Below are 25,491 nucleotides of genomic sequence, written 5' to 3' on the forward strand. Positions count from 1 at the left end.
GAATTATACTTTTTTCTTATACTATTAGAAACGATTCACATTCAAATTATTTTCATTTTTTGCAATTAACTTAAACTTAACTACATAATTATTTCAAATTGTTGCTCGTTATGGTTATTAATTACTGTGTTTTGCTGTTTGGTTTTTATCGTTATTTGAAAGGTGTTAGCCGAACCAATATAAAAGCTGAACTAGATGCTACTCTGGGTGAGACTGCTCCTTCGCTATTAATAGTGAAATATTCGATAACAGAGTTTACACGAAGCCGTACGACCTGCGAAAACCAGCATCGCAGTGGTCGACCAATTGAGGTGACGACTCCAGAAATATAGATATAGTATGCATTTCAAAAAGTACGGCACATTGAATATTAGCTGAAAATTTGACATGAGAAAGCTGTGCGCAAGATGGGTGCCGCGTTTGCACAAAATGGAACAGAAACAGCTTCGTATATTATGGGAGCTTATAGCAACGTTTGAGAGAAGAAATCAAGTAAAAACAGGCCGCATTTGGCTAAGAAGAAAGTGTTGTTTCATCAAGACAATGCATCAGCTCACATATTCGTTTTTGCAATGGCCACAATTAAAGTTTGGTTTGCTAGCTCAATTACCTTATTCACCAGATGAAGTCCCCTCGGATTATTTTCGGTTCCCAGACTCGAAAAACTGGCTTGGTGGTCTAATATTTCTCAACAATAATGATGTAAGTAATTAATAGCTATGTTGAGAAGCTTAACAATTCTTATTATAAAAAGGGTATTGAATTTATTGATATATTATTGACATATCTTGTTAGTGTTAGTGTAGAGATGGAGTAAACACTGTATTCAGTATTATGCAACAATACTTTTTTAAATAAGTATCAATTTTTTTGTCGGAGAAAGATTCATATGTGGAATCCTCAAATCCTTTTTGTATATTCAACTTCTTATAATACTATACTTATTCTATGAAGAAAACTATATGAGAAAATTCAAACGCCTCAATTTTATTAGTTTTCCAGGTAAGAAATTATTAACTAATTTAATTCCTTTCAATTTACCTAACAATGAAATATCCCGCAGAAAGGTGTAGCCGACATTTGAATAGAATTAGAGCGTCAGTTTCAAGTGTCATGCCTGGCCGTATTTCCTCGAAATTTCATTCATAGCAGAAATAATGGTTATGTTAAAAGTATACTGTAGTTTTATTCTAAGAGAACGTGTAAAAATTTCTATCTCCATTCGTCCCATTGAATTTTACTTGATCAACCAAAAACCAAAATTATTATGTGAGATTTTTAATTCATATTCTCATGCTCATTCATCTCGGAAACAACTTGCATGATTTATATGAATTTCAGTTTTAGGGAATTTTTCAATATCAAAATGTTCATCACAAACTATTTTTCAAATTATGCAGTAACAATCAACCAATTTATATGTTTCTCAATTTTTGTTGATAGCTGTAAATTAGTGTCATGTTTCAGAAGCCTTATTTAAAAAAACAGATTAAACCCATTGAGTTATTTTTGAAATTGCATTTTCATTTCTCCAGACTTGGAATCGGTAGAACTGCTCTTGGATATCATAAACTGGAAGAAATATTTCATTACTTCCTGCTTCTTGGCTGTCACAATCAGTTCTTTTTGACCAAGTACTTTTCCGAGAATTTAGACTAATCCTACAGACCTGCGCCAATTAAGGAATCCATTCCCGCAAAACTCTTATTAAAAAGCTTTATTTATTCACAAAAATAAACACTGACAAAAATTGCGTGAGTTTTGTCAATTCAATCATTGAAATTAATTTAATTTTTTTAAATGTTTTTTTCGTGAATGAAGTTTTTAAAAATAATTTTCCCCAAGTGAATTCCTTGATTCTTGTTTTTTTTGTGTAAAAAAATAAACCTTTGGACTTTTTTCAATACGCATAAAAGTGCCTTAATTTTTTTTATTATTGGCCAAAATTGATTAATGATGATTCATTAAATATATTTTCTGTACGAATAACGGTGAATAAACTTTTATTTGGAGGCCTGTTGCATGTTTGATATAATGTCGAAATATTGTTTGTTTTTAAGCCCACTCCCTAGATTGTAATTTTTTCTTAGAATTCATATATCTAACGTGAAGCTTTCTTATAGTGAAAAGGTAGATTTCCTTTCAGTTTTTTTTTCAAACTGAGCGTATAGTTGCTAATGGATTTGTAGATAACTTGTAGATAAATTTTGGTTTTAGGTTTTCTACAGATAAAGCTGTACCACAAACCTACACACACCATTTGTCTTTCATTTCAAGCATGCGTTTAAAATTATCGGAATAACTAGTAATGTTGGAATGTGCCCGTTAAGTCTGGCATCCAATTCTTTTCCCCTTAGGCTTATCAATAATAAGCATAATAAACCCTGGTCCACTAAATGTTTACGTATATCTGAAAAAACATCTTTATCACCTAAGTAAATTTTCAGCTAGTGTCTTCTTCAAAAATTATTGAAACTATACAGAAAAATTTAGCAATACAATAAAAGCTGTCGAAGATATTTATTATAATAGTAATGTTTCTAAAGAAACATGGTTCTTTGTAAATGATCTAAGAAATAAAGCTTCTTCATCGAACATAATCTCTACTCCACCTGATAACCTTAATGGTGAATGTAGCCAAAAATTTATCAAATTCTAACACAGTTTCTTCTTTATTATAGAAGTAATAGCAGAGCTTCGCAGTACAATTAATGACATCAAAAATAAATAATCATCTGGAACTGAAAGAGTTACATTAAAAATGTTTTCGAGATTGCCCGATTGCACATTAAATCACCTTACCACTTTAATTAACGTTTCATTTTGGTTTGGTCAAAGACTGGTTAAAAAGAGGCTTCTATCAGTGTTTAAATATAAAATTCTTACTGCCCATCAATTTGGGTTTTTATGTAACAAATGCACAAATGGTGCTATATTCTCCCACCTAAACAATGTCTACTCTAGCCTTAGCACCCATTACTCCACTGCAACTTTTTGTAATTTTTCTAAGGCTTTCGATTGTGTTAATCATAATATTTTAATTAACAAATTGCATTACTACGGTTTCAGGAGAACACCTCTCGCATGTTTCGAGGCATACCTTACCTTACCAACAGAAATTAGCTTGTAAGGTTTGATACAACGATGTCTTCTTGCAAGCCAATAGAATGTGGTGTACCCCAAGAATCAGTACTAGGCCCTATTTTGTTGGAGCAGCCCTGATCTCACGGTACTTCATAGAACATATCTAGTGACTCTTAAATCATGGTGCGATTTTAATATTCTCTATTTCAACGTTTCTAAAACTAAATTTTCATGATATTGCTGTCTTTTTCATCAAATAACCAACATTGGCGTCGTTGAATCTGTAAAATTCTTAAGATATGTGGACAATTCCTTGAAATGGGAGTTACATATTGTCGCCTTATCTAATTGAGTTCCTCCTGCTGTGTTGCGCTGAGATCAGTTTGCTTGGAACTGAACTAATTCACCTCCTTAACAGTTTATGATGCTCTTATTGAGTCGCACCTCCGATACGCTCTTCCCTATTGGGGTAAATGGTGGTGTGACTCAATTTGAGCGAATCTTCAAACTTCTCCTACAAAAGAGAGCTGTTAGATATTTACTCGGACTAAACAGCAGGTCTCACTGCAGGGACTTCTTTGAAAAATTAAAAATTTTGACTCTTCCTTCCTTATTCATCTGAATCTGTTTGCCTAATTCGTAAGCACACTTCTCCAATTTCAGAAAGGTCGTTGCACGCCTATCCACTTAGGAACTCGTAACACGGTCTTTACATACTCACTCCAAATTCAGTATTAGTTGAGGGCTCAATATTTTACAATGCAAAAAAATGCACAATCACTTGCGAATTGAAACTAAATCGATATAATCTTTTTCGTATTCCGCAATAATTTGAGGGCATATTTACTGAAGAGTTCCTTCTACTCTGTAAACGATTTCTATTCTAATAATAATATTTAATTTCGGGCATGCTGCATACCGGTTTAATTTTGCTATGGACTTATATACTAATTATTACCTATAATTTTGTTATTCATTGTGGTTTCCTTCTGTATATTGCAATTTTATCGTATTTGTATCTTTATTTAGTTATTTTTATATATAGTTTGTCTACAAATTCTAACAATTTTTTTTGACAATAAAGAATTTCTCTTTATGTCCCCCTCCCTCTTCCTCTCCCCCTCTCTCTCTCCCTCTCAAGGTACCACGACGTTAAATGAGATACTACGCACAGAAACGATAAAATATACGTGATCAGACGGAAACGTTAATTAGTTCTTGATTTGCCCTCGTATATTCGACATTTGACGCAAATAGAATAATGAATACGTTCGTATATTCATTTCATAATAATCGCGCTTCAATCTCCTATCATAATAACAAGTAATAAGTCCAGATATAAACAAACATTTCTTAGGAAATGAATTATACAATTATAGTATATTAGATAGGTGTGACCGATTTACTAAGAAACTTCAATTGCTTCAAAACTGTCTGACTGAGTTGTCTCGCCATATAATACAATCGGATATTTGTATGTCGCTTGATGAGTCTAATGAGATAATTGTGACTAAAATATAAAATATATTGGAGAATTAGACGAGCCATCTGATATTTAACCAATTAAGCTTCCTTATGATATCGAATTAAAGGCTTCTCAGTTTCTATAGAATGTATCACAGGACCGGACAATATATAAATTCTAAAAAGACAAATTCTTCATTTTGTCATAGAATATAGAATATAACTTGTATAAATTGATTTAAATTCAGACGAATTCGGATATAAAAAACAGGTAATTGTATATTATTCAATAAGCGAGGGAAGAACACAATATATTACTGATTTTGATCAACTTGAGAGCTATAATTCAAAATAATTACAGTTATTGAAAGCTAAGGGTAGATTTTCTTCCGCTTCATATTATGAGTATCACTTCCTGTAGTAGTTGTACCTAGTTGTATACTCTTAGTATACTACAGTTATTCTTGTTATGTCGTCGACAACTTTAGTTGGTGCTCAAGTTGTAATATCACCGTCCGCTCTTACAAAAATTGTGTGAGAGCGAGTGAAATTCAAGACCTTTGCATTTGGATAGAGATAGATGGTGATGTCGCAGTAGAAAGATATTTTTTTTTAAATTTCATAAATCCCCAGACAAGGTAAAGACCCAGATGTCTTTGTTTTTGTCACAAGCTTTTTTGGTCGATGGCTTCCAGACTGGCGTATAAGAAACATTCACAGCATATAAATTTCTAGATTAATGTTATTATAAAAACTTTGATTTGTGTCGCCAACCATTCCACTAAACCCAATAGAATTTTCAATGTTATTCAACTGACAAGACTAAGAATTGTCATTACTTGTAATCCATAAATTCTTTAATACTTTTTTTATGATTATAAATATAAACAACATAAGCACCAAATTTATTTAGACATTTAACAGAACGTAGAAATAAATTATATGACTAACTATGGTAGGAAGTTCCGGTCCATGAATCCAGATATCGGTTGATAATTTCTTCGTCAACTAATAAGGCATAAAATAGTCACTGTATGCCAAATCTAGAATATATGAGGGATACTCCATAATTTTTACCCAAACAATTCCTGTATTCTTCTAGTAGTATGGCGCCTCTGTCATTCTCATAAACGAAATATCCACTCATTTGCGTGGGATAAGTTTGCATAACTTTTTGAAAGTGACACACTAACTGACTGCTTTGAAAGTCTGACACCAAAGAATAATTCAGAATGAAACAACAAGGATCCTTCAAACTGCTTATCATAACTTCACCAACAGAACGTGTAACTATAAATTTTTTTGGGTTTGTGAGAAATGTGATAAAAGTAGTAATAACATTCAGAATTGATGATCGCCTACATATTTTAATGAGTAATTTTATGCTAGTTGCATAGTTAACTCTATTAACACAGTTTATTACATTATTAATTATTTGAATGCAATCTTATAGTTGATTCCTCATATTTCCATGATTCCAATTCTTCTGAATGCGCTTTCCATTTTTTTACTTGATAAAAATTTGAACATATATCGGCTGACATTTATAAATTCGAATTTCATTTTTTCTTCCTATTTTCAGGGCTCACTGACATATATTGTGTTCTAAACCATAAATGATATTATGATGTTGGGCTCACATCTCCATTTTCCTATGAGTACGACTCTGACTAAGGCGTCAGTAAATAATGAAACGCTACGCTTAAAATGGAGCGCTTTTCATTGTGATTAATGCAATTCCGCGGATGATTTCGAAATTGAAACTGTAAAGACTGAAAATGAATATTATACGTATGTTTTTGATGATTGATGAAGGAAACCTTGAAAACGGCATTCGTGAATTGTATTATTTGATTATAACAAAAAGGTCGAATTTCGCGGTATTGCAAATAAAAAAAAATTACCGAGAGTATTGAATTATGTAAAAAAGGTCCTTTTGTAGCAAGTGATACCTATTTACAGATTTATTGGAAAACTTTGATAACGATAAATAGCTAATACATACTTGAATTAGTTTATAACAATTCTATATAAGATAATCAAATCAAAACAAAAAGATTTGTTTGCATTGCATACCGCATTGGTAATCGCTCAAAAAAGTTGATTAGTGCAAATAAATGCTAAAAAAACGCAGTTCAAAAAACGTTTTTAAGTTCGTGACAATCGACTGTATGAGCCAAATCCAATAAAAAAAAACAGTTCGAAGCAAATGGTCACCCGTTTTTTGAGAATAATAACTGGGCATGTCGCCTCCGTTCTATAAGAGCAACGTAGAATAATGGTGCCCCAGCAACTATCAAAACAAATCAAATATAAATTGCGATACTAAGGTTTTTCTACACCTGAAGGAGCAGTTGAGGTGTTTAAATCTCATGTTTTGAAAGTACCAAAATCGGAATGGAAAAATGCTTCGACAATTTGTTCGAACGCATGCAAAATGTGATGGAGAATATTTTGAGAAACAATAAAGACATATCCAATTATAAATAATTGCTTTTATTTGTCCATCTCAAAACTTTACTAGCAGCCCTCGTATGTTCCAGAGAATAACTATGTGGAATAGAAAGGGGATTTATATTGAAAAATGATTTTTTTTTGTAGTTAAGGAACCTATAAATCTGTATTTTTTGCCCTCAACTTTATTATTATTACAGGATCTAATGATTCGATCAATGAGTAATTTTCGTCAATAATGAATTAATATGAGACTTAAATAACAGTCTAGTCAACCAACTTTACGTATATATACTACCGAGTACTATAGTCTTTAACTTTCACTTACACTAACTCAAAGGGTTTCTTCCTCTTTAGTCTTCCCACTAAATTGTTGTTGTACAGGAGCAGGATGGTTTGAATATTCACGTGTTGATGAAGTCTTTGTTAATAGCTTCTTGCAAATTTGGTAATAGTCTGTTCAACATCCATTTACAAGTTCCCATGGATGCCACTATTTGTGCATTACCAAAGAGCTATATCCCTTAATAATTTTTTCTAAAGTATTTGTATTATAATCAAGTAACTCCGACTCCTAGCCTAACCTAACCATCGGCTTCAATAATTACTTAAAAAAACATTATTTTGTTTTGTTAAGCTGTTTTATATTTTTTCTTATTTCAATTATTTGTAATCAATATTTTCGCCATGGTATTATTGCTTGAGTTGATGTTTGTCAATAATATTAGTTAATCATCAATAATTTTGTCAAATTTTATCAGAACAATAAATACAAAATATCCATAATTTCAATTTCCGACAAAATTCGTTGATTATTACTTAAACTAAGGTACGAGGTCTGACTATTGAATAACGAGAGTGGTTACGAAAAAAGTTTTTATTATGAAAATTATTCTACATTCGAATGCTCCCCTTTAATATATTCCTCTCCTCTCGCCACACACATTTCCATAAATTTTTACCTTTGATCGAAGTAGTGTTGGAAGTCTTCTTTGGTGAGTGCCTTTAGGAACTCTGCCGTTTTTTGCTTTACCGCTGCCATCGATTCAAATCGTATCCCTTTTACAGCAGATTTTATCTTTGGAAACAAAAAAAGTCGCACGGTGCCAATTCTGGTGATTACGGCGGGTATTCGAGCACTGGAGTGGGCTTACCAAATACTTTTGATAAGGAGTCACATTTTTGGGCACCAACTTCGCACAGACTTGGGTCATGTGTAATTCCTCGTGTAAAATTTTTCTAACCGTTTCTTTATCGGCGTTTACAGTATCGTCAATCATCCGGATGCTCATTCGACGATCTGCACGAACAATTTGGTTCTGGGTGCTGGTCATCTTCAGTGCTCTCTCGGCCCTTACTAAAGCACTTACACCACTCAAAAATATGCGTACGAGATAGAGAATTGTCTCCATAGGCCTCTTGCAACAACGAGTCAGTCGGAGTATTTTTCAATTTAACGAGAAATTTGAGATTGATACGTTGCTCCTGTTTTTCGTCACAAATAGTTTTCGGCACTAGAAAAAAACACGTTCGTTTCAAAACGCTACTACACAAATACTATAATAGTGGTTGAAACGTGTTTTGGGACTTACATAGACAAGATATCAAGGTACCCAAAGCACTACTTGTTTCTACCCCACTTGCCTAGGGCACCCTATAGGCGCGTAGTCTCCTTATTCCATAGCCAGACTTCGTACAACGTCAAAACTGTTTCAAATTCTTATTAAGTTAGTACTACACGATGCGACCAACGTACGGACGAAGACTAGACATTTAAAATAAACTGAATAATATGGGCAATTTTGATTTTTCATACAAAATACGTGGCATTCACGCGCAAGAGAACAAGTTGTGTGTGTAGTTTTACAACAAGTGTTGGTTCCAACTTCGTCCAAATGTTGGTTACTCATTTGACGTGGATCAAAAAACTGACTTTCCATGACCAACGTTCCATGTCAACGTTGGAAGCATTGGACGCATTGGACGCATCGTGTGGTACTGGATTTATTATTATTATTATATTATAAATAATCAATATCGGCACAGACGCTTAATTTCGATATTTATATCCGTTAATGTAGATGACTAGTTTTTAGTTTCTAAGTTCATAGCATTTTTTATTCTTAGTAAAAACAAGTTTTAACTAAACAAATATTGTTATAACCAGATAATAACACAAAAAAGTGAATTCTGGATTCTCTTTATATTCTATATATTACATATTGCTGACAACAAACGACGGTAAATCTTTCGGTTGGATTTGGTTTGTTAAAGAAACTATTCATGCCGGATTATACTTTTCCATCCTGTAGTCAGCAGCATAGGCAGCAGCACGTCACTTCACATACGCAAACATAACAATAAGCAATCATTTTTAGTGAAAAACCTACAAAAACTCGCAATACACAAATCTTCTTCTGCCACACTCATAGATCGACTTGAAAGATATTTCTTTTCTCAATTTGCGATTCCATAAATGTATATTTATCAGAAATATTCAATTTCAACCTTATTTCTGGTCTTCTACAATCACTGGCGTAACAAAAATATGAACTTATAGAGAATAATTACGAATAATAAAGAATACAAAACATGAAACCTTCAGTGAGCTGCTATAGTATTGACTAAAGTTATCAATAATTTAGTTTCACGGTCGTCGACAGTACCACATTTTTAATCATTAGTTTATACATGAAATGTCAGCATACTCTGTATATATGCACATCCAGAAACCGGTAGAGTAGATAGACGAATTTGACTCTGTAGTTAAGTAAAACTGACAGAGGGAAAAGATGCACTAATTGAAAAGCGTTATGGAATTCTGAAACAACAACAACATGATTATTACTAATACTATGTTTCAATAAGATATAGTGTCTTTATATACAACTATTCCTTTTACAATTATGAAAAAAAATATCTATTCAAACAACAACTCAGGCCTCAAGATATTTGAACTTCAATTCATGTCATTCCATGTCACAAAAAACATCAGTGATTATAAGTTTGACTGATAGATTTATCCAACTATCAAATGCTTGGCTGCTCCTAAGGCAAAAACTGCAATAAAATTATTGTTCTGTAAAAATGATAAATAACATGTCCAAAAAAACTTTGTAGATACTTTGAACAATTAAGGAAAAAAACAGAAACGGAATATCAAAACGTGAAATATTTTCCCTTACCATATCACATCTCCGTCCAAAGTCTAAAAATGTCTAAATATCTCTAATTGTACTATTGGTGTCAGAAAACTATATAATCTTAAATAATGTCATGTAAATAGTTTAACTATTCATTCCTAGACGGCACTAGTGACATTATATCCTAAAGCATAAGAATTGTTTTACCAAACGCGAGGGGTCGTCTGTGTGAATATTGTATAGATTGTTGTATGTGGATTTAAGTCGGTATATGTGTCGAGGTGATTGGATATGTGAGTAAAGAAATAGATAAATTCAATCAGTGAGTACTCAAAAAACTAATTCCAAAGCATTGTATGCCAGCTTAACCAAAGAAAATGTTAGTTTAAGTGATACTTTCCAGAATATAATCATAATGAAGAACGTATTCAAGATAATTAAAGGTCCAATTTCCAAGGTTCGTGAAAAGGGTAAGAGAAAGATGGTCGTTTCTCAACGTTGATCATCATCAACAAGTACTTCAAGCTCTTCATCATCCAAGTCACGTTCATCCTCCTCCAGTTCAAATTCATCCCCATGTAGCTTTTCAACTTTGTCTAAAGTAAAATTAATTCACGACAGACATTCACGAAGTCTGTTGGGGGTATCAAAAAACCCCCCAAATTACCTCCACGAACAAAATGAAGTGTCAACTTCACGTAAAAAACGTCACGTTAAACAAAATTGAAAAAAAATGTAAATAAGGAACTCGGAATTACCTTATCAAACAAAACTATTAAAGAAGATTGTGATGAACGTTGTAGATATTTCTCACCAACAAAATAAAGCTTTCATTTTTTGTTTCTTACTGGGCTTTGCAAAATGCATAGAAATAGAAGCAATTTATACAAAACATTTAAGTAGTGTAATGTAGAATAAAGTACCGGTATGTTAAAGCACATAAACCACGAAGCAACTATTATTCTTTCTATGTCGACGTTGTAGGTTCATTGAAGAGGGTTTCCAAAACTATGTTTGAAAATACACTGGATATTGAAATATTTTTCTTATTCGTTCACACTTTTTCTATTCGTAAGGGGAATGAATAAACACTGTCTCTTAAGTTCTTAATTTATTTACACACTATTCAAAACACTTAACAATAACTTACCTATAAATTTCACTTAAATCATTACGCTACATAAACTTATTTATATACCACAAATAGAATTCTACAACGTTCTAGAACAAAAAGAAACACAAGAAATAAATATATAGATGTTCCTAGAAATTATCTAAAAGAGTTTTAGCAAAAGCGCGTCCGCCATTTATAAAAAAACAGATTGAAGGCACCGCGTGAATTTACTCAATTTTGAAATTCCATTGTAGCTGGGTAGGGCCGGCCTAAGGACCCGTTTCGCGAACTTGTTCTTAACAATATTAACGATACAACAATAAGAAATGTAACAGAAAAAATCGTTTGGGGGTTTTATGGAAGAAGAAAGAGGAAATTTCGATGAAATTTATGTTAAAGGTTATCCATTGATTAATGTAATTATGCAAATTATGATATTTTAATTAAGACAGAAATAGGTCGAAATGTCAATTTTTCCTCTGATCAAGACAATTTATCGAATAAAACATAAATAAAAAACTCAAGAAGTAAGTTGAGGAAATTTCACATGAAATATGTACCTGCAGATCTCCTCAAGATTTGGATAAGAAACTTATTCGAAGCCTGATTAACATACCGATTACTCATACTTTCACATGTGGAGTTAAATAGTCCGTATTCCACCAAGTTACTTATGTCAGCTTAGAACAACTGATGACCTAATTGAGGCAAGTAGCTACTAAACACCACAGTCAAAGCAAACATATTTCGAACAATCTATGGTGAATCAAGATGTCTTTCACATAGAAATGATTTGAACCTTAATCCGAAGTAACACGGATAACAAGTGAAGTAGCAATACTGAACAAATATTCGAAGCGAGAATAGTAGAACAAAGACAAAAAGTAAATGACATATACTTTGGCAAATACAGGAATGAATGTGAATAGCCACTGCCGTCAATGCACGTTACTAGATGATGGTAGTAGGGATTAGTACGGTCCCTCAAGCACGTACTATTGTCAGTTCTATTGTGTCTGTTAGATAGTGAAGAGCACTGCATGGGTACCTACTTTCATTGTTTTCACTGGATATCGAAATAGAATATATCTTTTATTTTGGGTACAGAATGAATTTAGTACTTATTTACCCTACTAATTCACCAAGCGCCTATTACCCCTTTGTCATTCGAAAACTTTATTATCATTTTTACCTCGCTCCTCTCGTACGTTTCTCGACGTTCACTCCTCTATTTGCCAAACTGTAATTTCTATTAAAATTAATGGAATATTATCGAAACTACAAGAGACTAGACCAACAGGAATAATTGATACGAAAGTGGACAAGAGTATAAAAAGTGTATGAAAAAAGCGGCAACGACATTGGAAACTAAGTAATATATAGAATATAATGTAGTATATGAGAAATGTTGACAGATGACAGAAGCTAGATACTCACTTCTCGTAAACAATATGACTCACTTGTAGTAATTTTAAGAAAGTTGCTCTAGAAATATACTTCGAATTCTGTGACCATTCTCTCATATTTTTTCTTGAATCACATACCTGTATCTTCTACTGTTCCTATATTATTACTTTGAATATATTGTACTGCTTGTTATGAACTCATTAGATTTCTTCGCTGAATTTGAAAAAGTTTAATGTAGGTAAACATTCAACTCTTTGCCTTTGCACTTTGCCACCGCTCTTATTTCTATCCCATAGTAAGTAATATTGTGTGCAAACAATTTGTTCCTTGTCCACATTCAAATACCGCTATGGACTATATTGTTAACAATCCAACTTCATTATGATGGGAAACCCATAACGTAATAATAGCATATTCAATCTTCAACAATGTCATGGAAAGTCCTTTGTAATATTCTATATGAAAAAGGAATAAATAAGTAGAGAATCGATGCGCCAATGGGTCCGATATCAGTAAATATATCACTATAAAGCAATATATAACATACAGTTTAGATGGCGTTGGGTGAGTCCCAGATGCGGCGCATATCTATCATTATTTTTTTTTCTATGTTTGCCCAGTGAATTATCGAAAAATTTCAACAAGAACACATTATTTTATTGAGCGAAATTTATATTTTGCTTCGATAAGAAAAAAGCAGAGTTGTTATGTAGTACCTTCGATTTATAGGAGTTTTCAACTTCTATTGTTGATAAAAATTATTACGAAAGAATTAATTTTAAGCTATAGCTACAGTGATGTTATTAGTGGGTGATTTGTAAGAAGTTTGACAGAAATATTATTTCTTATCATTCTTGATGTTTTTGTCCTTCCTAGTATGAAATTCTGAATGTTGTTATTGATCACAATAAACGTTTACAAATACCAACGTTTCGATCCCTTATTTGATCTTTATTAATGTTAAAAATATAAATTACCCTTTCCAGTTAATTTCGCCAAATGTATGTTGAGGAAGAAATAGATGGTTCCATCCCTTTTTTTGACACAGTAGTGATTAGGCGACCAGATTATTTTTTCAAACCTTCAGCATCAGACGGACTACTCAACTTTTATTTGAACCACACTTGAAGGCATAAATTGAGAACAATTAACACAGCTTATAACACAGGGTTCAACGTCTAAGTAGCCCTCAATTTTATTCTGATAACAATAATAAAATCAGACAAATTCGCAGAGTTAATGGTTACCCAAGAGAGATAGCTAATAAAATTATAAATGAGAGCAATCATAACGTAATACAGGTACCTTAAAATGAAAGTAGAATGTATTATAATTCTCCTTACATTAGAGGATTGTCAAAGAAATTTGAAAACTGATGGAACTTTTCAGTTGGCATTCTACCCAATAAACAAAGTGGGCAACTTACCAAAGACAAAACACCCATTGTTTGGACTGCAATAAGACATCGGTATGACAAAAAAGTAATTGATATCCAAAATATACCAGTATGAATATTATTGTCGAGAACATAATAAGAAAGGTGAAACAGTTCTAACATCATTTCACCCATGGTCACAACATTAACTTTGACGCTGTAAAAATTCTGGATAAGTAACATTAATATTCGAAAATAATCATCGTCGAAACTGAATAATGCACTTGATAATCGTGCTGATGTGGCCAAACTTGATGTTGAATATAACCATCTTTTGAATGTTTTTGAGACAAGATGCTCTGAACGGACTAGTACTTGATGCTAACAATTAGAATAATTCCAACAGTTTTTATCGTCATGCTTTTGTTTATATTGGAAAAGTTCAGAAATTTTCATTCAAAGGTTGCTAGCACAGGTTTCTATTCACATGTGTAAGTATTGGATTCTTTAAATGATTTTATTCTTTGTTCTTCTGTTTTATACAACAATTTTGGTTTCATATATAGTGCTTTCTGTTCCTGTTAGTCGTGTGACTAACTAAGAAAAACACATTTTTTGGTAAAAATCGATTTAATTTATCAATGTTTTCTCCTTCAAGAGCAATATTATCATTCCATCACTTCTTTAACTTCTCGATGCTGTGCTTGTGGAAGGATTTGTCTTTTGCCTCAAAATAGGCACTAGCGAGGATTTTTTTGAAATCAGCGACTAGCCAGTAGTCTGCGGGCCAGATCTGAACTACACGGAGGATGAGGAAGCAATTCGAAGTGTAATTTGTTCAATTTAACCATCGTTGCCATCGTTTTGTGAATTGTCTTGGTGGAACAGTATTTTTCTTCGACATATGAGGTAGTTTCTTTCTTTTGGAAATAGTCGATGAACAATATTTCATGCGTCTTCCAAAATACTGAAGCTATAACCTTCCCTGACTGTTCTGCCTTTGGACGTTTCAGACGTGGTTCACTGGCTGCAGTCCACAGATGATGATCGTTTTGATTATGGAGTGAAGTGATGGATCCTTGTTTCATCCATTGTTACATACCGATGCAAAAAATTAATTTATTACGTTTAAAAATGACCAAACACTGCTCTGATTCATCACGTTGTTGTGTTTGATCGACTGTAAGTAGTTGCGGCACCCACTTTGCAAAAAAGCTTTCTCATGGTCAAATGTTTATGCATAATTGTAACCACACTACCTTCTGATATCCTATCTCACAAAATTTCAATTTACATCACTTTCATTCTTAATACTTTGTAATCGAAAGAAACCAAATCTATCAATCATTACGTGATTATATTTATTATAATTGATACAGTTATCATACGTTTATTTTAAAGTTACTCTAAAACTAATTATTCTAAGGTACACATTCGACAGCAGTGATGTATTATAGGTACTTATCTTTCATCCCACTAATATTATTGGTGGAAGATTAATTGCATATTGATGATACTAACTCATATATACTGCTTTGTGTACAGATTAAACTTTTAATTACCCCTATACGGATATTATTCCATATTCATTCGTTCGGTACTCAAACTCCAAATATAACAATGCAAATACAAATTTGATGTTAGGGCTTAGTGAACTCCACTCACCACTTGTCTTCCATTGTTACACTGCGCGAAATATTATCTATCGTTATCGGCCAATCTGGATTTTCTGCAAACATATCATATTCCTCTTATTATTAGCTTTCACCTCGATTTGGCAAAAAAGGGAATCGCAAAAGATATGAGTGATTGACTCTCCAAGAGATTGCTTTTTTCTTATCTATCAGTGGTGTAGCTAGTATATTTATCTTTCTATATCGTCTTTATTTCTCTTCTCTCCTCATCACTTCTAATTTAAAATTCGTTTTTTAGCTTATGATTTAAATAAATATAATAATATAGTTGTAGAACAACTTATTATCACTGATCTTTTTCTTTACCATATGTGCAAGGACTTTTCCAACAACTATCTAATTCTTTCAATAAATATGATACTAGTATAAGTGCTAATAGAAATAATTTATTTTCCAAATGTTCCTCTATAGTGTCGCTTTGTTCACAGGGCAGAAATCTCAGTATTTAGAAAATAGACTAAGAGGTCATCAATACGATAAAAAAATAAAACTGCATTAAACAACCAAGAAAAATAAAAAAAAAAAAACATAAATTGATTTATATAGATTCAAAAATTCTTAAAACAGTTTCAAATGCACGTAAAACAGAATCTTTAGAAATAGTTCACATTCATAGAAACGAAGCTATCAATGATAAAAAAGATCTAATTTAAATAAAATTCACAGCTCTATTTTGTATTTGTAAATACAGCTGTATTTTGTATTTTTATTTGGATTAGTTTCAAATTTAAATTTGTAAAGAAATTTGGATATGTTCGGAAAGGTTTCCACTCTCAGGACTATTAACTAGGTTCAGGTTGAACCACGATGGAATTTTGAATATTCTCGACGTTTCGGCTCCCACTTCGGAGCCGTTATCAAGAGAAGTGTGATTATTTGTTCATTGGTAGGAAGTGATCCGATTCCGTCTCAACCTGCTTACTCACTCGTTATTTGATCGATTCCAAGGCCTCAAACTGCCTACTTCTTTGAATTTCACCGAAGAAACGAGAAGTTTAAACAAAAAATTATGAAATGTTGACACTAAAACACCATTGGTAGTCCTAAGTTTCAGAGGAAAGAAGATGTTTCCAGATTGCCGATAATCTCTGACTTATGTTATAAAATTAGTTGGTTCATGTTGATGCTTATTCTACTTTCAGTTAATAATCAAAGTCATAATAATTTTCATTCGTTTACAAAACTTTCAGTCTAAAAGTAGTTCTATACAGTAAATTTGATAGAAAATACAGAAGTTGCTTCCTCAAAAACATAAAAGGCTCGGTCGACTCAAGTAAATACTAGCTAGAATAAGCATATCCATTATTTTTTGAAAATATATTTCCTAGTAATAAATCAAAAAGATATTTGTATGACTCTAGGTGTCATTTCTGCCTAATGTAGTTCAAAAAACAATCTAGGTGTTATGCATGTATCAGAAAAAAATCTTAAGTGTATATCATCATAATTTGTTTCATATTATGTTTTCGAAAATTATGATCGGAATCAAATAGATCGCCAATCAGCTGAGAGCTGATTTTAACACAGAACGAGGTGGCCTCTTACACCTGGAGCTACTCATGTGAAACCATTCACTGACACGAATTACTAACTGGTCCCGTTGAGTCACTACCAAAGTTATTTATTTAATAAAACATAAAACATAACTAGTTATTAATGTCGAGTCATTAATTAGTTTCAAATGAGTAGCTTCGTGTGAGAAGAAGTAAATATTACTTGAATAATACTTACACGGAACTATTTATTATTTTTCAGTAACAAACTTTGCAGATGTAAAAAAATTCTTAGTGTATTTATTTACTATGTTTTATTGCAAAATTACAATCAAATTTTGTGATTTGAGCTCCTATGCTAAAATTGGATAGGTGGTGCTGGTTAAGCCATTTTGATTTATGCTTGAATCTAAATCACTTGAAGCGCTAATTTTTATATAAATCGAGTAAGTTTTTGATTCAGAGGGAGGGGGGTATTTCAAATTCAAAAATAAAACTGAAATAAATCATCACAACATCATTTTACCTAAAACATAATAACTTGTCAGTGAAAGATTATTTATTGTATAGTAATTAAAAAAATATATTTTGGTTCTTAGTTGATATCTGCATAATAGATTTACTAAGTACCCTTATGATAAATCTTTGAATAAAATTACGAAATTATATAGTAAAATTATTAATGAAATTTTCTATTGATGATGTTCCAGATGCTTTTTTGACGAATGAAATTCAATCATTCAAATTTTAAGAAATCGTCGTTCGTTCGGCATTTTCGTAATGTCCGCTTTCGCATCAAAAGTTGCACTTCAAAGCGTTAATGTACTTGAATATGTGATACTTTGCACTTCGACACGTTTAATATTGAAAATATGTCATAAATCCCCTATGATATGACACTGCTTTCGATTATTATATACCTAGAGTATTCTATAGTTGCTGACTAAGCATTTATTACAGCTTCTTTCACTTGAGCTGTCGTTTAGGGACCAGAAGTAGAGGGTTTTTATGTCACCAAATACCTACCATTCATTGAAAGGACGATGGTGTCACGTAGATAAATTTATCATCAAATAAATGAGATGTTTGAAGTGATTTATCTCAAGGAAATTGATAAGAATATATTCCATATTGTGACAGAATCTAGTAGATATTTGATTTTCGCTGTATTCTGGGATGAAATTGCATTTATACTGTATGTTACAAACGATATAATGATTGAATTCACAAATAAACATTCTTATGTTACAAAAAACTCATAAACGTGGCTATTAATACAAGTGAACGGCTGAGATACGATTCTTGGTGAACTTGAAAAATTATTGGTAAAATTGAGTATCTCTGTTTTAAAATGGCCTTTTACCTATTCACAACCCAGCAACATTTTTTGTCATTTTCGATCAGCATTTATTCCGTGCCGTTGGTCACTTGTTATTTGTGTTACGTGTGAGATATGATTTACAAAATGGTTTGATTTTAACTAGAAACAGGAAAAGAAACGGACAAAAGATAAGTTTGGTACTTTTTTAAGCTTGGCACGATACCGAAATCATCATCATGTGATGCTGGTACGTGTTTAAGACGATCAAGTAGTGTCTATAATGTGAGTGTGCGAGTCATTGGCCCGTTTTGAGTGTTTTTGACTACCTTCGTAGTGATAGATCTCAATCAGTAACAAAAAGATTCAGAAAGTGAGGAAATTACTTACTAAAGATCGTCGTTTGAACGTGCGAATAACTCAGTTTTCTTGTTGTCGTCACTTGACTAATTTGACTTCACACAGTTTTTGTGAAAACGACGGATACGACATTTAATTTTTTCAACCGTATTGTGTCTGAGGATCAGTAGTGGTATCTGTGAATAAGGGAACGGAGGAATGACGTTTTGCTGCATTACCACTTCGTTAAAAGATTAGAAGCCTTTTAGATATTGCAATTACCGGGATTTGTAAGATGTAATGATCAAACTCACTTATGTAACGTTCTATCATCAGGATGTGATGAACAAACTACTGCTACTGCTACTACTAGTATCAAAAAGGCACAAGGCGAAGGGAGATATCTGTTACCTTTTAGGTAGTGGTCACTAAATTGCCTACAAAAGTTCTACGGTTGACCGAGGCTTACAAATGCCCAGATGGATTACTGTGTGTTCCAAGTAATCCTGGTCGAGAGTTGCATGAATCTGATTGATCATAAACGTGCTTAAGAATTTCAACAGTTTTACGAATAATACATTAAAACTCCATTTCACCCGAAACATGCATAGAATCTGAGATTTTAAATTTCTTTGCAATGAGGGCAAAATATAAAAAGCCCCGTTCGGCACAGGGAAGATTTCGTTGAAGAGAGTAAGTGAAGCTTGAATTCAAATTTTATTGAGTGTTTTTAAAGAAAGCTTTCAATATTACTACCCTCAGAGGATAATCTTTGGAGAGGTTGAACATAAACTTGTTTGAGAATATCAACAGATCTAATATCTCAAATATATGCTAAAATCGAAGATTTTTGAATTTTTAACGATAAGGGGTAGTTTTCACCTCTAAAAAATGGAAGGCCCCCTATGGTACAGGGTAGATTTAGAATAAGGGGATAAATAGAGCTTAAATCAAAATTTTCATAAAAATTGACATTGATTAACAAAATTCCACAGCTTTAACCTTTTCTACCGCTGATTCCTGGCCTTTACCGTGATTTTAAGTGGATCTTATATCCTTGAGCCATTCATTATCATGAGTTTCTTTGGCGCAATCTCAAGCCCCTTGCTTTTTATCCATTTTACCCTATATATACTTAGATATAATATATAATATTTTCATTCAAACTTCGTGAAATTTCTATTAAGAATATTTAAAAAAAACATCTAATTCCAAAAACTATTTTTTATATCGTATAAAACTACTCCGAAATCATTTTCAATTCTTACAAAGTATCCAAAATTTTATTTCCATTATTTGGTATCGTACTTTAGTAATCGCATCATATTTTTTGTAACTAATAAAAAACTTTATTATCAAACAACAAACATCAGAATATTACGATGTTATATTCAAAAGTAAAATTTATTACTGTTCATAATAAACTCGCCTATTCGATATATGCCAGACTAAGATCGTTGGAACAGTTATTAGAAATTACTGTCTTAACTACCCCATCAAAATAAAACAGATCTTCTGGGATAATGAGATAGGCCGTTCATAGACATGAACTATGTTGAAGAGAAGTAGCTTTGAATAGGTAATGAAAATGTGTCACAAAGAAAATTTTTGGAATGTGATGGAATTTTCTTCGAGGTTATGAATGATAAAAAAAACAAAAAATTTGAGGAATATAAAAGAAATTCAGAAAAACACTGAAAAACTATTAAAATCATTTAGCTATTTATGATATAGTTGTTAAAAGTAAAGTTTTATTTCGTGAGTGAAAAAAATTGTTAACATAATGAAGGGAATGGAGTAATTTCACGAATGAAATTAAAATTTTTCCAACAAAAATCGATTGTGGTGGATTGTCAGCAACAGATCTAAACTATCAATATTTTATAAGCAGGTCGCATGCGTTAATGGCAATACAATACAATGCTATGACGCCGTATGGTATATGTTGTCGATTGTTGCCTTGGCCGGTTTTAGTTTACATAAATATGTATATGTACCGATGTATCATTTCCCAGGTTTCCCAAACAACTAATAATTTTTTCTATCACATTATCTGCGGCGCACAGGGCTCCGTGCCTCTCGAGGCCACGCAGGGCGCTATCAATCAGTCTGTATTTTTAAAAAAGCTATGAAAGTTTTATCTAATATTTCCCCTATTCTGAGATTATTTTAATGTTATATTTAAAAATGGGACCCGGCAGGTTTGAAATCGCCAACTGCTATGCTACTACTACTCAACAGACAACACATCCAGAAGTCATTTGCAGCCTTTCAAGGAACATCTAGAAGTACACATTGTAGTAAACTGAATTACACATTTGCAGAATTTGAAAAATGATCCCTCTCATAAGTTGCATTTGTCATTTGCCATTCTTTAATATTTATCTCAACGCTCAAAATTCCACGTTATCCATTCCACTTGGCTTCACGATTATAACTCTTTGGACTAAGTGGAACGGGAAAGATCGTTGTCGTGAATGCCTAGTGGAATGCACCCATAGTGTTACAAACTGCAGGTGAGATTGAGGTGTCTGCGCCATCTCTTGATGAGATATGAAACTAATATTTTTGAAGCTATAAATTTTAACATTTTGCCATCAGTCTAAAGAATTTGCCATCCTTCCAACAATAATTATTTTGATAGTTACACCCGAGGACAATGATTGAGATTGTTCTAAACGGTTCGGTTGCCTAGTTTTTCACGAATACTGAAAATATGGAATGATCAACTCACAAAACATTCTTAACTTTGAAAATATCCAAAAATTCTCATTTAGAGAAGGTAACGGACCTCACTTGTTTAAAAAGAATATGTATGTGTTTTGGTAACGACGTAACGGATCGTTTAATAACGTCTAAATTTAAACCAAATGAAAATTTATGTATCCTCGTTGTCTTTACCTTAAAAATTTAATGAGCCTTGTAGATGATCGCAAGCTTCATCTATCATATCGCGTCTTATTTAATGCTTTCACCCTTCGTTAATAAACGATGTCTAACAGAACCAATGAAAAAACCGTTCGAGTATTCGTCTGTATCAGTTTTAATTGAGTTTCTTAATTTTAAGTTAGATCATTAAACTGAGGATCACGTATTATATTTAGGTCAAAGTCGCAATAACAGGAAATTACTGTAACATTTTTCGTCATTTGTTGCTCTGTAAAAAGTTATTATAAAAAGTATCTCTAAGGCAAGGCTCAAATTGGGACAAGTATAGAACGAATAACATAGCGTGACACGAGAGACATGAGCCGTGCCTGCTACACGTGCTGCATGGTGATCCACATATTGAGACACGCGTTTCTAAATACTATGCATCAAAAAATGTCTGATATTGTTGACAATCGAACCAAACAATTGTTGTTATTGAACTTGAGTTTTGAATCAGAATCGGATGACACTGAGTAGAGAGTGTTGTTTTATTCCTTGATAAGGAAGAAATAATTTGCAATATCACCCCAAATCCGATTATTCAATTTCGTCTTCATATAATCACCATTTTTTGTATTTTAAAGCTCTTTGAGTTCCCTTACCACCTCTATTAATTTTTTTTCTGTCATTTTTTCATAACAAAATTAAGGAAAGAGTTGCTAGATACCCACACTTGTGGCAAAGCAAACTGTGATTGAACTACAGCGGGACACGTCTGTGAGAACGCGTGCCGTGTCAGGTCGCGCTAGGTCGTCAATTTGTGTCAATGTTTTCAATAGTGTAGATCACAAATCTACGTACTGTGCTGCGTCACCTCACACGTGCTATACGTGTTCCACTTTGCGCCTTGCCTTAGAGTTCTGAACTATTGTAGTCGAAAATAAGACAGAAACATGTGTATTTAAACATACCTCCAGCGCGGCAGCTTTGTTCGATTTTTGACAGAAGAATGCAATTTTAAAATATTTCGTTTAATACGAGAATGTATTGATATCTAGTTAGCCTAGAACAGTTCCATGCATAAACAAAAATTGCGTTACCATAGCAACGAACAATAACTTATTAGAAGTGTCAGTGTAAAGTTTGACGTCAAAAAAGTAAACCAGAGCTACGCAATTAATTAAAAGAAAAAAGATGTCCAACGAAATTGTGAAAATCGAAAAATTAGAGTATCGGGTCATCATCAAGTACCTGTATTTAAAAGGGTTAAGAGATTAGCAGATTAACAAATATATACTTAATACCTTTGGTGATCAATGTCCTTCGTATGCGACTGTGAAAAATTGGACTACAAACTTCAAAAGTGGTAAATTTTCCATTGAAGATAAAGACCGATCGGTAATGCCAGTTTCTGTCGAATTGTGCTGAAACGGATATCTGAAGTACTGAATATTTCATACGAACGAGTTCGTCATTTGGTTCACGTCAGTTTGGACATGAGAAAAATTGTGCAAAATGGATCCCCAAATATTTGAATGTTGACCAAAAGCGTGCAAGGGTAGAAGCATCGCGTTCGATCTGTGCTCGATTTGAAAACGATGTAGACTTCTTAAACCGAATTGTTACTATGGATGAGACTTGGGAACATTTCTACGATCCAGAAACAAAGCAACAATCGATGGAATGGTGACACTTGGGATTGCCATGGAGTAATCATGATTGATTTTTTGAATAAGAGTAGATTAATAACTGGAGATTACTATTCGACATTACTGACCACTCCACGGGAAAAAATTAAAGAGAAAAGACGCGTAAAGCTATCCAAAGGTATTTTGTTTTTTTGCAGGATAACGCCCCTGCACACAAATCTCAAGTTGCCATGCCGTGATTTAGGGTTTGAATTACTAGAACACCCCCTTATTCACTAGATTTGACTCCGTCCGACTATCGTCTCTTTCCTCAACTGAAAAAAAGTTTAAAAGTCGTAAATTTTCTTCCAACGAGGAGGTAATCAAAGCTATGGAGGTCTCGTTTGAAGAGCAAGAAGAAAAAAAATTTTTTAAAGGTCTAGAGACGTTGCACGTTCACTGTAATAAATGTATCCAATTAATAGGAGATTATTTTGAGTAATAAAATATTTTGACTTTGGAATTTTGGTGAATGTTTCAATGATAATAATTTGATAGATTATTTTGAGGAATTATAAAATAAAACCATCAACTTTATGGTCTCAATACTCGATGATGAGGAGCACCATAATCATTAAAAAACTGTGTTCATATATCAAAATCCACAAACCTGATAGTATTTTGGAACACAATCGAAAAATTTGGTTGGAAACAGCCCAAAGCACCCGGAATTCAAACATTTTTTAATTATGTACCCAATTGAAAATGCCTTTTCCCTTAGAGTTATGTTTAAAAGAACCTTTATGAAAGATTTAATTTATGGTTTCATGTTCAGACTGCTGCAGGTATTAGCCTTGCAGGGGCATACGGTTGTGGTTGATGATGGAAGATTTTAATTCGGGTCTTTTGATAAAACACCAAAGCCAATGATAAATCCTAGAAACTCCACAGTCAAAGAAGATTTTTACCAAATTTAGAAAATATGTACAAAGCTTCGATCATGCATAGACGAGACGCCTTTTTTTAATCACTAAAATGGTAAATGTCCTAAAAAGCTTGCAAGAATATATAAATTTGACACTATGACAGAAAATACAGCGAAATTTTCACAGTTATCGAATACGGAATTATATACAGACCACTGTTTCCGAAGCCTATCTGTCTTAGGTAATGCAGAAGTATCTGTTTCAAGTACAAAACGTCAATCCTGAACCTTGTTGTGAGTACATAATAACCACGCATCCGTAAAAGAAGTACACTGTATACACTGAGAAAAATATGTAATTTTTCTTAATTGTTGTACAATATATTTTTTTCTTGGGAGAAGGAAAACACATAATGCATGCAACGTTTCATACAACCTATTGCATACCGGTTATCTTGACATATCTTCTTCATTAGTAGTTACAGTAAATAACAGTACCAGACTTACAACAACAGCTATATTCATATATCAACTTTCAAAAACAGAGAACCAAACAAAAATCATTCCCTGCTATAATATCAACATGCCACAAATTTTAGATCAATAGCTACAGCTACATCTTTTGGTAAGAGCCAACAAACCAAGCAAACGATTGCTTTTTTTGCAAAATTATACTTATTACTCAAGGATTGTCATTGAAATGGATGGAACATTCAAATACCCAAATCTTCCATCTGTCACTTGAACGATTCAACTTTCTGACATCTTACTGTTGCTGCTCCACCCAAAATCATGAGCTAGCACTAAACAGTAGGGACCGTGTGAAAGATCAAGGTTATAGCCATAGGATTTCAAGCAACTTGAATCAGAATCTCCATCTACTGCAATGAAATTCGCAACTTAGCTTTTTGTTAACAGTCCAATGCTAAGCCTGGCTTGTAAGAAACATGGTTTATGTCCACTATTACATGTTGTGATGGGCATGAAACTAAAAACATGAGATTCCAACATTAAGTGATGCAAAGTTCGCGGAAAAAGCTTTTGTAGATTCCGAAATTCGTCAACTGGACTATTTCACCTTTGATTTAGTTTTGTATAGAAGAAATAATTAAGTTTAGGAAACATCAAAAATGGTTTATTATATCACTGTTACTGTAAACTAGTTACGTCAAGCCATTCTTA

At 32.8% G+C, this 25,491-nt stretch overlaps 1 long non-coding RNA gene across 1 annotated transcript in view; it reads left to right on the forward strand.

Annotated features, from left to right (window-relative positions):
* The first annotated feature begins 229 nt into the window (after positions 1 to 229).
* LOC130903786 (uncharacterized) overlaps positions 230 to 25,491 on the forward strand; it is a 28,560-nt gene continuing 3,298 nt past the window's right edge. The window contains exon 1 of the long non-coding RNA XR_009060779.1: positions 230 to 702. This is a non-coding gene — a long non-coding RNA (uncharacterized LOC130903786). The remainder of the gene's footprint in view (positions 703 to 25,491) is intronic.

Source organism: Diorhabda carinulata, chromosome 2, assembly GCF_026250575.1.
Source record: "Diorhabda carinulata isolate Delta chromosome 2, icDioCari1.1, whole genome shotgun sequence".
NCBI lineage: Eukaryota > Metazoa > Arthropoda > Insecta > Coleoptera > Chrysomelidae > Diorhabda > Diorhabda carinulata.